The 14315-nt window shown below is 51.5% G+C and overlaps 1 protein-coding gene across 9 annotated transcripts in view; it reads left to right on the top strand.

Moving 5' to 3' along the window:
- The first annotated feature begins 730 nt into the window (after positions 1–730).
- PITPNM2 (phosphatidylinositol transfer protein membrane associated 2) overlaps positions 731–14315 on the top strand; it is a 104788-nt gene continuing 91203 nt past the window's right edge. The window contains exons 1-3 of one of the 9 annotated variants that reach the window (XM_072350763.1): positions 731–1065; positions 5679–5851; positions 10802–10901. The gene's annotated coding sequence lies outside the window, so the exon portion shown is untranslated. Of the gene's footprint in view, positions 1066–5678; positions 5852–7826; positions 8205–10801; positions 10902–14315 lie in introns of those variants that run through there. The other 8 variants (XM_072350770.1, XM_072350760.1, XM_072350766.1 and 5 more) reach the window with 8 other exon arrangements.

The following is a 14315-nucleotide window of genomic DNA, read 5'->3' as shown; positions in this document are numbered from 1 at the left end:
TTTTATTACCTGCAGAAAACTGAAGCGTGAGTCAGGATGTATTTTTTAATCAAAATCCCTCCTCCATCTGCTGGAGCTCTTCGGGCTATTTCTGTTCTATTCTAACACTGAAGGGTCTGTTGGGGGGGAAGATTCGAAGTGTTGCTCGTAGTAAACTTTTTAGGCCAGCCTTTAGCAATAGCTTTAAGGCTCGGGGTGAGGTAGCGCTCTGCCTTCAGCAGCATCCTTCCGCGGGGCACAGCAGCTGCAGTTCCCGATGGAGGCAGCGGGAGGCCTGAACGCTCGGAGCTTCTCAACATTCAGCCCTGGAAGCATCAAATGAAATGAAAGTGGGGCACGTTTGGAGAACACGCCTGAAGAGTCGCTGCGTGTAATAAACCCTTGTACCATTCCTCGCCTTCAGCACAACCGCGTTGCCTTTTTCCGCGAGGGCAGCTGCAGAGCAGCAGCGGCTGAGGCTGCTTCTGAGCAGGGCTGTGACCGCCGGCCTCGCGCCTTCCCCGCCGTGCAGCCGCTCACCGCCCGCAAACGAGCTGCAGCTTTTGCTCAGCAGCCCTTGCAAGGTCTCGTTCTTCGCGGTGACAAACCTCGCAGCTTTCGAGCTGTCGCTCCTCGCACGTGAAGCCCCTTTTCCTGCCCACGAGTAGTAAATCCCCCGGCCGACAACCCGCTGCCGGCCGTAGCCGCGCTCCGCAGCCCCCGAGCCGGGGCCGCCCCTTCCCTCGTGGCTGCGCTCCGCGTGGCCGCCAGGCGGCGCCATAACCCCGGGGCCCGCCGCCGTGCGGGAGCGCCGGCCCGGCGCGGGGAAGGAAGTGGCGGCTCCCCGCAGCGGGGGGCACGGCTCGGCCCGGGGGATAAAGCCATCCGCCGCCGGGGGCAGGGCCGGGGCTCCGCGCCTTCCCCGCTCTCCCCCGCAGCGCGGAGCCGTGTCCGGCCGCGCGCAGCCGGCGGGCGAGGAGCTGCCCGCGCCCGGCCCCACCTGCGCCGGGGATTATGCCAGCGGAGCGCGGGCACGGCGGCCAGCAGCGGCTCGTAGGCGGCGGCAGCGGGAGCCGGGAGCAGCCGGTGCGTGACGGGGAGGTGGGGGGCGGCGGGCGGACCCTGGGGCGGCGCGGGCCCGGGGCGCAGCGGGATCCCTGGGCTGTGCGGGGCTTTGCGGGCTCCTCCCGGGGCCTCGGCGGGGCTGGGGGCTGCGGGGTGAAAGTTTCCCGAGCGGGGCGGTCCGTAACGGGAGCGATGCGCCCGCCGTGCCCGGTTGCTGCAGCCATGGCAGCGCCGCGCCTCGGCGATTTCGCTCCGCAGAACCGGGCGCCCTCCGACCGCTCGGGGTGGGCGCGGTGCGCCGCGTTCCCTCGTGCCGGCACCGACAGACCGGCCGCTCTGAGCCCCGGGACCGCCGCGTCCGCATCGCTCGGGCCGGGATTGACCTCGATTTCGTTTTCACGGCGTCGCGGGGGAGCGGTCGGGGTGCGGCTGAGCTCAGCCCTGCCCCGAGGACACGGCGGAGGCGCCGCGGTGCAGCCGCTGCCCGAGGAACCGCCGGGAGCGGAGCGGCGCCTTCGGGGTACGGCCGAGGGAAACCCCGCCGGGTCGTTTCGGGCCTCGGCGCTGCGGGCAGCCACGGGGGGGGGAGGCGGCCGAGCCCTGAGCGCTGCGTGCCCCGGGAGGGAGGAAGAGCGGCTGCGGGAGAAAGAGCAGCTGCGGGAGGACTCCGCGCACCGCCCGGCCCGGAGCTCTCGGTGCCGCTGAGCCCCGCGTTGCTCCCACATCCCCGCTCCCCTCCGCAGCAGCCCGGCCCTCTCGTGTTGCGGTGCCCTCCGCCTCACGGCCCGGCCCTGCTGTGCTTTTTGTCTCGCATCGCCGCGGCCGAGGTGAAGTTGATGCGGATGGAGCGTTTAAGAGGAACAAAAGCTTCTCGTTTCGTTTAATAAACGCTCTGACGAAAGAACTTCCCCGTCCGGCGCGCTGTGCAGCAGCAGCAAGGTGGGTGATGCTTCTGGGATCCCGTGACACAGCGCTGAAAAAATGCCTTCAGTGCTTGGTTGCATCGTTTGCAACCGCTCTGCGCAGGAGAGGGGCTGAGCAGCGCTAACAGATGAACCGAGCAGGTGTGAGAGCTCAGGCGGGCAGGGTTTGACTTCAGGCTGTAACAAACGCACATGGTTCGTTCTTGACCCTCCATCCTCCCCGTGCCGTCTCTCTGCTCGTGCTGCCTTTTCATTGTAACACAGGAGCACTGACAGGGCTGTAGAGTTGAGCGCCGGCACCGGAGCGTTTTTGCATTGCCGAGCAAGAGGCGGCCGGTGGGACAGCCCTTCCCGTGCCCCGGCTGTGTCCGGTAACCGGCACCGTCACCCCAACACCGCCTTCGGGACACGCAAAGTGAGGAATGACCCAGCAGGAAAGCGTGCTTGCAGGCGTGTCCCGGCTTGCTGTGTATCAGAGGAATGCAGCTCTGTAGTCCCTGCAGCAGCCTCTGTTTGTGGCGGCTGCGAGAGGGAAGCAAAGGAAACGAGCAGGGCCTGAAGCGGAGCTGGCTGTGCTGCTGATGGAGCGGACTTCTGGAGGGCTGCTGGATTGCATTCATCATATTTAAGTTTCTGTCACCAACTTTTAATTAAAAGCATGGCTGATACCGCTTTAATGAATGTACGGATGTTAGCCATCTTCATGCATAAACACGCGTTTTAATTCCCTTACTATTCCCTTTATGGCCCTTAGATGCTTTTGTTACCATTTAAACAGCATACAGTAGCAGCTGTTTGTCTTCTTAATATAACTTTTTCTTGCATCTGTGTTCAGGAAACAGTAACGCTTGGAGCAAACAATTCCCTGCTATCCTTTGGTGATACTTTGTAAGTAACTTGGCAGGAGGGGCAGAATTGATGTCTGAGTGGTGAACTGCAAGGCCACGCTGACAGCAGCCGGACAGAACCACTCAGATCATGGGCTGTTCCATCAGGAGAGCACGGAGCCCTCAGTGTGGGACTGCTGGTCCCAAAGAGCTGCTCCCAGAGCGACGGCTTTGTGCTGAAATACCCCTTCTGTTGTCAGTGCTGCATTTCAGTGTGTGCACTGCTTGTTGTGCATCTAACAGCCCGAGCCTGTATTGTGATTTACCAGCTGGCACGTGGGAGTTGCATCCAACTTCTCATCTGAGTTGACAGCGAGCAGTTTGCAGAGATCTTGTCCTGATGATAATGTAAAGAAATACTGAAAGCTGACAGCAGTGCTGGGGGGCTTTGAATTTGGGTGTGCAGCCTCGGTTCAGGATTAGTTACTGATCCTGCAGGTCGGCCAGACAGAGCATCACATCCTGCAGGTGAGATAATGCAAAGAAGGTGCCTCCAATTAGTCCAGAGCAGCTCTAATTTCCCCCCACACCTGAACAGAAGTCTTGTCACTTTCTTAGAAGGAAAAAGCAATGTAAGAAAAACGTGGCTGTCTTAATAGCCGGCTTCTCTAAACGGTGAAGCTGTTTCCTAACTCAGCTCTGAGACTGGCTGAGGTAGATACGCAGCTCATGTTTCTGTTCGTCCCCACATTAATGAGATATGTCTGAACTTCGTTTTGAGCCTGAAAGCACCGTATGGACAGAAATATCCCGCAGCGTGAGTGCAAATGGGGTAATTAATGGGTGGGAGGAAGGGGATAAATAAAACACTTTATTTTTAGCTTTGTTTCCTGGATGTTGGAGGAAATCCAAGTGCCACAACGTTGTGCTGGGCCTCAAGAGAGTGAACACAGCCCTGGCCTCAAAGGGATGTGTGTGGGGTCGAGCTGTGTCGGTGTGGAGCTGCTCCTGGTAGGGGCAGGGCAGTGAGCTGGGATGGGTTTGGATCGCTGGCACTTGCATAAGGACAGCCGAGCACGGGATGCTAATTCAAGCATATGAGCTGGCTTAACCCATCGAGCAGTGACCTGAAAAGGCGTTTCTCGTCTGCAATAACTAATTTGGAAGGTGGGAACGTGTAATCACGTCAAGCACGTTGAGTGCTCTGCCATATCAGTGTTTCGGGGTGAGGCCTTGTTATCTGCCACCGCAGCAAAGTTTGATATTTGCACGACTGTTAACCTGGCAGCGTGGCGGGGCCGTAATTCCATTATGTGCTTTAAGAGGCTGCAGGAGGAGGCAGGGCACTCAGAGCACGGCTGGGTGAGCTGGGGTTGGCCATGGGGATCTGCTGCAGGGCTTGGAGCTTCCGTGGAGCCTCCTGGGCTGGGGCTTGGAGGGCAGCAGGACAATCCTTATGTGCTGGTGTGCAGCCACGTGTTCTGTGTGCCAAAGCCTGCACAGTGGGTATGACTTGTGACTGCAGTCCCTTTTAAGATCACAGAGTAACTTGGCTAACCTCCTTCTAAAGGTAGAAGCGTCGCAGGATCTTTTTTTCCTCCATGTGGGTGGTTTACCCACTTTAATGCTATATATACTTTTATTTTTTAAAGAAGGAAATAGGCGTTTTATATTTATCGTATCAGTTGAAATCGAAATCTAAATATTTACATCTTTCTTTCTGGATCCGAGGTGGGGAAGCAATGGTAGGCGTTCCCAAGCTGTTCAGTCACCCACTCCCCTGCGTGGGTCGGTTCGGTTGCATGGTGGAGGGATGGAGCTCCTGCTTCTCCTTTGTGCCTTCTGCTCCACAGCCACAGTGCTGCCCTGATGGGACCTTCCCACCTCGACACACCGAGAGCCAAACGTGTGTCATCCCCAATAGGACGCGGTTAGCAACAAGCTGGGAAACTGGAGGGGGAGTTCAGGACACGGCTGTGTAAATAAGTGGGAGATATTGTGTGAAAAATAACAAGAGGGGGAGAAAGGCCGCGCGCTTGCTTTCTATCTGTCATCCTCATCTCCTCCGCAGGGCTCCCATGGCTGACTTTCCAGGCTTTTTACAAACAAAGGTGGGAGATGGTTTCTGTGCTAAGCAAGGACAGCCCGGCAGCAGCCGTGTGAGATGCTGTAGGTCAGGGCTCAGTGGGAAAGGCAGTGCACTGTGGCCAGGTGTGCTCCTGGTTTCTGGGCAGTGCCAGCATGGTGCCAGTTGTGTGTCCAGTGCAGCAAACTGGTGGAGAAGGAGCAAACAGTTCCTTTGTTTTCCCACCCTTCTTGTTTTTTAAGCATCGTTTCTCCAGGCTCTTGGGACTCGCTGTTTGTCCAACCAGTATCTGAGTTGGAAAATATCATTCCACATTTTAACTTTAAGATGGCAAACATCTTTCAGTGTTGGTCCTCAGGAATGTGTTCAGCACGGACGCTGTGTGCCCTCTGTCCGTTTGAGGACTACAGAACCATTTTGAATGCTGTGTTTTGCTTACGTTGAATTCCTATAAATAGGCTTTTCAATAAGGCACATTCATCTCACGCAGTGTTGCTGTCAGAGGGAAGTGCATATTCGGGCGAGCACTTGAAGCACTAACCTTCGTAGTGCAGCTCCTGTGTTGCTCCAACTTCCCATTCCAGTCTGTCACTCTGAGAAGAGCAGTGGTTGCCTTGCTAGGGTTGCGTACCCTGGGATCCGTGCACGGTGCTCTGCTCAGAAGTATCAGTATTGGAAACAGTGGGGGAAGACTCTGGATGGTAAAACCTCTCGGTTACAGCGTCCTACAAACTGGCTTCTTGCGGCAGTAAGGCTTTCTGCAGGGCTGTAAGGAGAAATGCTCCCTGTATTTTATAGGAGCAATTCCTTCCGTGCCTTCAGTGGAGCTTGTTAGGTCAAGTGCCAGATCTGCTGCATCACATCTGCACGGCATCTGGGCTGTAGGAGCAAAGCCTTCTGTCCTGCTGCTTCGTGCCACTGCCCCCAGGAGAAGGAGAGGAGCAGGACGCAGAGCTGCACCCCAGGGGCAGGTGAGTCAGTGCACCTTGCTCTGCTCTCTCCCTCCTTGTCCGTATTTTCTTTTGCTGACAGAATTTGTGTTTTACTCCTTTTTAGCGACGTAGAATGAAAAAGAGATAAAAATGTTTTATCTTTAACGACACGTCCAAAATGATCAGCTAAGCTGTTTGGAGGGACTATTTCTAATCCAGCTTTAAAGGCAAGAGTGTCGTTTGCCTTTAGGTCCCCCATCCTTCCTAAACGAAGTGTACGGCACCAGCAGCTCGGGGAGTCACCTTCTGATAATGATGCTCAGGGCCATCAAGAAAAAGAGCTTTGCAATCAGCTCAGCTTCCATTTGTGAAGCAGCTCGTTGGGATTCCTGGCAGATACGCTGCAGGGGCCTCCCATGGTGAAGTCGTAGGTGCTGGTTGTTCCCGCGTGGTTTATTTAACTTGCTGTTAAACTTTTGAGGAGATGCAGATGAGGCAGCCTGCATCCTCACAGCCCTATAAGCAGCAGCTGGCCCAGGCTGCCTGCTTGCCTTGCTTCCCTCCAGCCATTACTGAAGGCAGAATAAACACAAGCACGCAGCACAGAGCCCAGGGGCTTGGCGTTGCAGCTATCAGAAGGTATTCCATCTGGAGGTGGAAAAAACCAGCCCTTACGGGTTTCTTTATCTTGAGGCTGGCAAAGAGCACAGAGTGAGTGACATGTTTCCATTTGACTCATCCGTTGTCGAAGTGGTGACACCCTCGAGTCACATTGAATGTGAGACCTTGTAGCTGGATTGGCACATGGCTCTGGTGACCGTGGAGCAGGTGTTTGCCGGTTGTGTTTTCATTTCGTCCTTGAGAAGAGAATTCCCCCTCCCGCCCCTTGAGATGAGATTGAATTGATTAATGCTATCACTAATATTAAAACGACAGGAGGGCCTGGTTCAGGTGCGATGCTGGATGTGAGCTCCAAAGATGTTCAGATAACAGTTTAAAACCCTGGAAGGAGAAAAAAAAAAGCTGAGTGCCCAGTAGCCAGATGGTTGGAAAAGAGCTCCCTGCGATCAATGAGGCAATATGTAAATATTTTCAATCATTACCACAGTACTGCTGTGTTGACATTGAAATTCAAAGTGCTATTCCATGGGGCTCCTCATTGATCAGCAGATGAGCTCTCATAAAGCGGAGGATAAAAGCACGATGCTGAGGATTATTATGGATCGTGGGCTTCACTGAGGAGGACAGCCTTCCATCAAGGTCTGCAGAATGGATTTTGAACCCTCTTTGAGCGCGTTTCTAACACACAGTGGTTCTTTTCTGGCTGTCAAGTGTGGATTAAGTGGTATATTATTTCTTGAGCTGTTTTATTTAAGGTAAAACGCTGCATAGCCGACTAACTGTGCTTTGTTAATTACCCAGTTGATGTGGGAAGTAATAGAAATGAGATTGAATTAAAATAGATTTTTTTTGGGGGGGAGGAAGGAAAGTCCTCCTGAAAGCAGGCTGTAGAGATCGGAATCTGCCTGATTCGCTTAGGAATCTTGCCGTGGGTGACAGCATTCTCATGCATGAAACAAGCAGTGCCTTTAACGTAAGCAGGTGCTGAACCCACCAGGAGGCCTTTTCTGTCCCTCCTCTTCTGTTTCTGTTCCTTGTAGTGAGGTCCAGATACTGCAGCATCAGGCAGATTTATCCAGGTGCCTTCCTGAGCAGCTCAGATTTTCTCGTTAACTGCTCTGTTTATCTTGTGTTCATTAATTCCCTCTGCTGCCTGGCACATCCTGGAGCCTTTTCATTTGATTGCAGAGTTATTCAGGGTTCTGATATTATTTCTCTCTGGTTCGTTGCTTTTTAGTTGCTTATTTATATCCCCTGATTGTTTTAGGGTGAGTAACTGCTGTGGGAATGGAAAACACCTTCCCTGAGGATGGAGGACAGGTGTGACTACCTGTGATCTGAAGCTGGTGCCTATAAACCAGGGCCATGGGTGTGAGACCGCAGCTGATGCCAGTCAGGGCTGAGTGCAGGTAGTAGGAAGCAGTAGGCTGAGCTGAAACATCCGTGGTGCTTGCTAGGAACAACTTGGAGCTTGGGTGTTTCCTAGGACAAGATCTGCTGTGCATGTGGATGCATCTGGTTACGTAGGGCTCTGCTCCTGGGTGCAGGGCCAGTGTGTGCTGCTCTGTGGCTGTCACCATGGCGTGTGCTCAGGCTGCAGCCAGGTGGAAGCTTTGCCCATCCTGCCGGTGGGAAGTGCCTTAGTGGTGGCTGTAACTGGCCCTCCTGGGAGGGAGGGCTGATAACTGGAGTGCAGCGTGCTGGTTAAGCAGACAAGCCTTCGGAAGCCAGCAGAAATCATCTTGTAATTACAGTCGTCCTCCTCGGAAAGGTAAATGCTAATTCTATTAGTGTAGCGCAGCATTTTCAACTCTTATCCTAAACAGGAGCAGTTTGCTGCTTGCTGGGTGGCACCTCATTCTCCCCCAAACTGTGTTTGCTGGGAGGCTGTCTGCTCACAGCTGCAGTCTGCTTTGGTTTGCCTTGTGATGTGCATCGTGCTGCTGCAATGCTGATGTGATCGCTGCATGGTCCTGGGCTGCCCCAGCTCCCCACACCTTCCTTGGAGGGTGGGAGGGAGTTTGTAGTGATCAGTACTTGCTAACTATCCGTTATAAAAGTGGTTCTCTGGGAACTCTTGCATGAACTCAGAACTTATACATGTTTTTGCTGGGTTGATTTGTCCTGATGGTTTGCTTTGGACAGATGTGCCCTCGGGTCTCTGCAATGCAATAACAGAACAAACAGTAGTAACTGTTTGATAACCAATGATCACAAAATATCTGAAACGCAGGCAGGGTTAATTATTATTAATTGGAAACGGATTAAGTCTTATTTTGATATCTAGGATTGGAACGTAATAGTGAAGTTTAAATTTAGGGTCGATAAGCTGTTCTGACACCTATAACTAAGAGCAGCACTGGCATCAGTGAGACCTCTGAAAACTGCAGCGATGTGCTGAGCTGGGCACACAGCAAAGGTGAGTTGTGGGATTGTTCCAGCAAACAGGTTGTATAAACGTGTCAATGTCCCAGGCTGCATTCGTTATCTGCTGCTTACTGCAGAGAAAATGCTGCTCTTTACGTTTTTCCAAAGGGAGTACTTTCAGTTTCTGTTGCTCATAAAAGCTTTTGCTTTTAATGGCTTTTGATTTCGGTATGACTAGCAAGCAGATAGAGTCCTGCCCTTCCTTTCGGAGTAATCATTTCAGACACGCTGTCACTGAAAGTAAGAAACTTTGTTGTCTTTCCCCAGTCTACAGGGGAAACCAACCAACCCTGAAACAAAAGCGGCTGAATCAGGTGGAGAGGTTGTTTTCCTCACAGAGGCTTTGTGTTGATGTCGGTGCCCGACATAGAACCTTTGAGGTCTCTCCATGATGGATCAGCTGAAGGTTGACACTTTCTCTGAGCCCTCGAGTCCCTGCCCTGCTTGGTTGGACGCTGGGCAGACACAGCTCCATTTGTGTGGTGCACATTTCTTTGCTCAGTATAGCCAGCATCTACATCTGCCCAGTGAAAAGAAACATGAAATGGGCATTACAACCAAGATTCATCCATCAGTTCTGGTGCAAGTTATTGCGTTGTGGTAAGAATAGCAAAGCTTGCCCAGATATACAATCTTAGCCTGTTGGGCTGTGCCCATCGTAGCCCAGGTACGCTCGCAGCTTCTGGCTGCATTGTGGTTGGTTCTGAGATGGGCTCGGCCACCTGGTGTCCAGCTGCTGTGATGGTCTTTAACCCAGGCTGGCAAAGCAGAAGTGGCATTTGTGCCCCGTGCACAAACTGGCTCAGCTGTGAATCAGCAAATGACGTTAATAAGCGTTTGTGGACTAAATATATTTTTAAGCTGCCTGGCTGCTTGCTCTTGGCAAGATCTTGGAGATTAATGGTCCCAGAATGTCAGCGAGGCTTGCTGTTCCTCCAGGGCACATCAACCTGTGTGAGACGGGACAAGAGTAAAGAGCAACCACGCTTCTTCTCGTCCTTAATATTTGTGGTGAGGTCTAAATCTGTTCTCTGAAGCAGGGCATCCCAGCGAAAGGTATCCGTGGTTTTTCAAGTCGTTTTGCTTTGGAGCAGGGAACAGCAGACGTGTCAGTTTTATTGCTGTTTCCCTATGGCCCTTTGGCTGCGGGTGCTGCTTGGTGGCTGAGATGCTCCCACACACCGTCTGCCCCAAAGTAAAGGCAGAGGAATGAAACAGACTGAAGGAACCTGGGGATCCTCAGGAGGAGCTCTGGGAGGGGAGCGCTCGTGTGGCCTGAAATGCTCGCCAGGTGCTGCAGAAGCATCCTTCAGAATAGATTCTGGTGCTTGGTGGGGGACTGTGCCCTTCTGCAGGCAGTGAGGGCAGCTCTGCTCCCACAGCGTGCAGTCCTGCACGTCCCTGGGGGCTCTTTGCAAGGAGGCTGCTGTGCAATTGGGTTTTGTTTTGCTGTTTTATTTTAACTCTTTCACTTAGTTTTGGTGTGGAATGAGGCCTGCGGTGGTTCCTCCTTCGTGGAAATCCTTAAACCTTTAAAAGGAAAACGCTTTGGGGGGAAGCTGTTCTATTGCACAGCGAGAGCACACGAGAGTGGTCAGTGCTCTGCATGTGTGTGTTTTTCTTCCCTCTGTTTCTTTTTTGCCTTTTTCTTTTTTTTTTTTAATATTTCCATGAGTTAGTGCTGACGATGACTCACGGCTTGGAATGCGCTTTAAATCCCCGAGGTGCTCATTGCCGCCTACCATCACGTATTGAATTTCTGACATACCGGAGGGATGTCTGCGGAGAAACTCTGATGTGCAATTAGAAAACGTTGTAGCTGTGCGTTGTTTGCATAGGAGCCATTAGCATGGTAGAACGGTGAAAATAATGCAGCTTTATTCTTGCAGTTGATTTCCCACGGGCAAGGCAGTTAAGCAGCTGTGCTTTATCGTTTCCTAGGTTGTTGACACATGTGGACCAACAGTGACATCCTCCTTCAGCAATGCTGTCTTTACTCCCTCCTGCATTCAGAAGCATCTAGAGAGATTTCTTGCCAAAGGTAGGTTCTGGCAGTTCAGCTGCATGGCTGTTCTTTTCCTTCTGTGCTGGGGAAAAGCATTTGGATGTTACTAGGGAGAATGGTAATGAGTCTGATGGAGACTAGTGTGCTGCTGCTGAGAAGGGATCAAGCTTAGCTTGGGTTGCACTGGAATAGACTTAGGTGAAAGGTGAATGGAGTCTGGAAGAATGGCCTATAGGTTGCCTTAGAGAAGGGTTTGGTGGCCACAAAGCATGGTTGGCTTGTATTGCGTAGATGTGGATTGGCAATAGAGCTCTTTTTAAAGATAGCTCACGTTCCGCATCTTTTTGTACTCAGTCGGTGTTCTCGATTAGTTGGAAGAATTCAATTAAATCAAAAGGGGAAACGGTCCTGCAGGATGCAGGATTAACATACATTTTGTGCTTAAATCTTTTGTGGGTCTCGCCCTTTTTCCTCCCCCCCTTTAAAAAATAAGCGTTTGGTCTGAAACAAACAAATGTGCACCTGTTGGCGCTGCCATGACGTTGCTGTTAGCTTCTACCTCTTCTTTTCCTCTCTGAAGTCCTGACTTACTTGACCTTTTCAAGAGAATCGAGATGCAAAACTTCCACAGCAAAAAGAGTAGAACGGAGCAGGGTACCCTGTGGCTTTTTTAACAAGCAAATCTTAAGAGATTTGGTGCTTTTTTGTGATTATTTTTTTTGTGCGCCCTTGTGTTCTAACTTGCAGAATGTGGGTTTGCTGGGTGCCTTTCCAGCTCTACTGAGCTTCTTTTGCGTGAAATGAAATGTCTCATAGTCTGTACACAGAATTACTGGCTGAATGGGAATTTTTCAGTACGTGGAATATCAGCCTTTACCTGAACGGGTAGTTTTGCATCTTCTTGTTTTCCTCCAGTGCATTTCCTGCCACTTAATTTCTTTTCCCCTCTGTCAAATGGGGTGTTTTTAACTCTTAGATACTTTGTGTTAACATGGTGATACAGCAATTTTGGCTTTTTTTTTTGCTGCTCAAATGCTGGAACCCAGAATTGCTGGCTTTAGTTTAAGAGCTACAGACTGCCTCAAAGACCAGAGAAAAGGTCAATGAGTTTGGGTCTGAGCTGTTTGCGTGTCGGACTGAAATGTGTTTTCAGTTCCTCTGGACTCATACTCAAGTCACAGCAGTTATATTGAAACCACAGTGACACCAGCTTTGTATCGACGTGCAAAGCCAGAAGCCCTTGAAAACGAAGGGTTATTTGACTACCTTAATTATCTCCTGTCAGCAAATTGACTCCCAATGAATTAATTGCCATTCCCTGTGCTGATTCCCTCCCTGAAGCCTCTCTTCAGCATCAGCAGAGCCCAGCGCCAGCTCAGGCAGGCTGCTTTCCACGCTGCAGCCCATCCCTCGGTGGGATACCCACATTTCTCTTGAGAGCCCAGCAGCTTCTCCCCTGCACGATGCAGCTCTGACTGAGCTGTGCGCAGCTTTCTGTGGGAGCAGTTGCTGCTGTCAGCAACTTTGCTGGAGGAGTTGATGCTGTTGTAAGAATTTGTGCTCCTGGGCTGAGGGAGGACATCATGTCTCAAAAGCTGCCTCTCCCTTGCCATAGATCACTCGAGATCCCCTGGCTACCCTGTTGTAAAGCAGGGAGTGTTTGCTGGAATTACTGGTAGCAGCAAAGAAGTGCTGTCCTTAGCTGTGTTTAAGGTTTGCTTTGTTTTGAGGCAGTGAAACTGCTCTTTTTGCCTGCCTGAAGGTCTTGGCACTCCTCAGGGCTGACATTCCTCTCTGTAAGAGGTGCCTGAGTGGTCATTAAGAGCCTGGGCAGGTGAGGGGAAACTGCCTTGGTATTGTGTTTGCAGCAAAATGAATCCATGCAGCTTGCGTCACTGGAGAGCAAGTAATGTCCCTGGATTGGCAGGTAAGGAACATAGGGAGAAAAATGGCTTTTAAACCTTGTCAGGGAATGCAGCATTCATGAAAACAAAGAGCTGAATAACAATGTCCGGAGGGACAGGGAAGTGCTGTACACACTGAGTAATTTCCTCCTATGTCCTATCAGCATCCCTGTGCAGCAGGACCTCCAAACAGGAATAATGAGGAGAGGAGGGTCCCCTGGAAGTTGTACCTGGAGCGTTCTGCATGGGATTAGTTTGGAACCTAGGAAAGTGTACTGAATCCCTGGTGTGAGCAGAAAAGCAGAGCAGACACCGAGGGGTGCATATATAAGTGCCTGTGATGCTCGAGCACAGCTGTGGGACCACAGCAAGAAGTCAGCTTGTGAGTGCAGTGTGGGAGGGGAGGTGGGTGATGGTGATGCAGATAAGGAGATGCCTGCTGCCCTGTCCCAGAACACATGCAGTGCCTCTGACTTATCCTGCCCCACAGCTGCAGGAGCTGGGGTGGAGTGAGTGGTTGCCTCCCTTGGGCAGGAGGCTAATGTGTCCGTAGTGTGCTGGGGAAGTAGTGGCCCCTCTGAACTGTGAATGTGCTGTCAAATGGAAGCACAGGTTAGCTTTGCATTTGGCTCCTTTGTGCCTTGCTGGTGGCACCTGCCCACAAGCTTATATAGCACTGTGCTCTAACTCTTAGGTACATTTCTGCCTGGGTTGTGTAACATGATAAACTTTCCCCTTCCAGAGCCTTGTGTTCTTCTAAGTGGAAAGTGACTGGGGCTGAATTTTACTTCTTGTTGTGCTCAGTGCTTACCAGGGGACTTGCTCCACAACCCTGTGATGTGAGAATAGTACCCACTGTAAGGGGTGAGTTTAATGAAACTGACTGAATTCGGCACAATCTACTGTCATGTTGGATCCTTCGCAGAGCGCGGTGCAGTGAGTTAGATCGAGGTGATAACACTTCAGAGAGGTGGGTGATGGCTGCTGTTGTTCTGACAAGGAGGGCAGCCTGACAGCACAGCTGTGGTGTTCCCACACCTGTGTGTAACGGCGTGGGTTAGAGTGGCATTTGTTATGGGGCCAGGCAGTTTGATGTTAGGAAATCGCTAGTGCATGGATGGATGGATGGGGTTTTTTTTTTCTTGGTCTTTTTCTTCCTTTTTATAATAGAAACACCAGATGAGTAGTGGTGGAACTGTTTGGACATACGTATTTAACCGGGAGGAAAGAGCTGTGACGCTAACCACAAACTGACGGTTTCCTGCTGCAAGTAACTTTCTATAGATCTAAACCTCATTCGTTGTGTCTGTGCTGCTGTTTAAATAGCTGAGGTAGATTCTACTGCTTCTAGGCTGCTTATTTTTGACAGTCTTTGTTGTAGTAGCTTGGGGACGGTGGCATGAAGAAAGATCATTACAGATCTAATAAAAATTCGGGACTGGTGAAGTCCAGAAAGCTTCTGTATCTTATGATCTTGTATAATGTAGAAGTCGAAAAGCAAAACCATTGAACACGTGGCAGATTGATTTTTGTAATTACATTTGCA

This window comes from Excalfactoria chinensis, chromosome 16, assembly GCF_039878825.1.
Source record: "Excalfactoria chinensis isolate bCotChi1 chromosome 16, bCotChi1.hap2, whole genome shotgun sequence".
In the NCBI taxonomy this organism is placed as follows: domain Eukaryota; kingdom Metazoa; phylum Chordata; class Aves; order Galliformes; family Phasianidae; genus Excalfactoria; species Excalfactoria chinensis.
The sequence above is the reverse complement of the archived record's forward strand: the minus strand, read 5'-3'. Positions and strand labels throughout refer to the sequence as shown.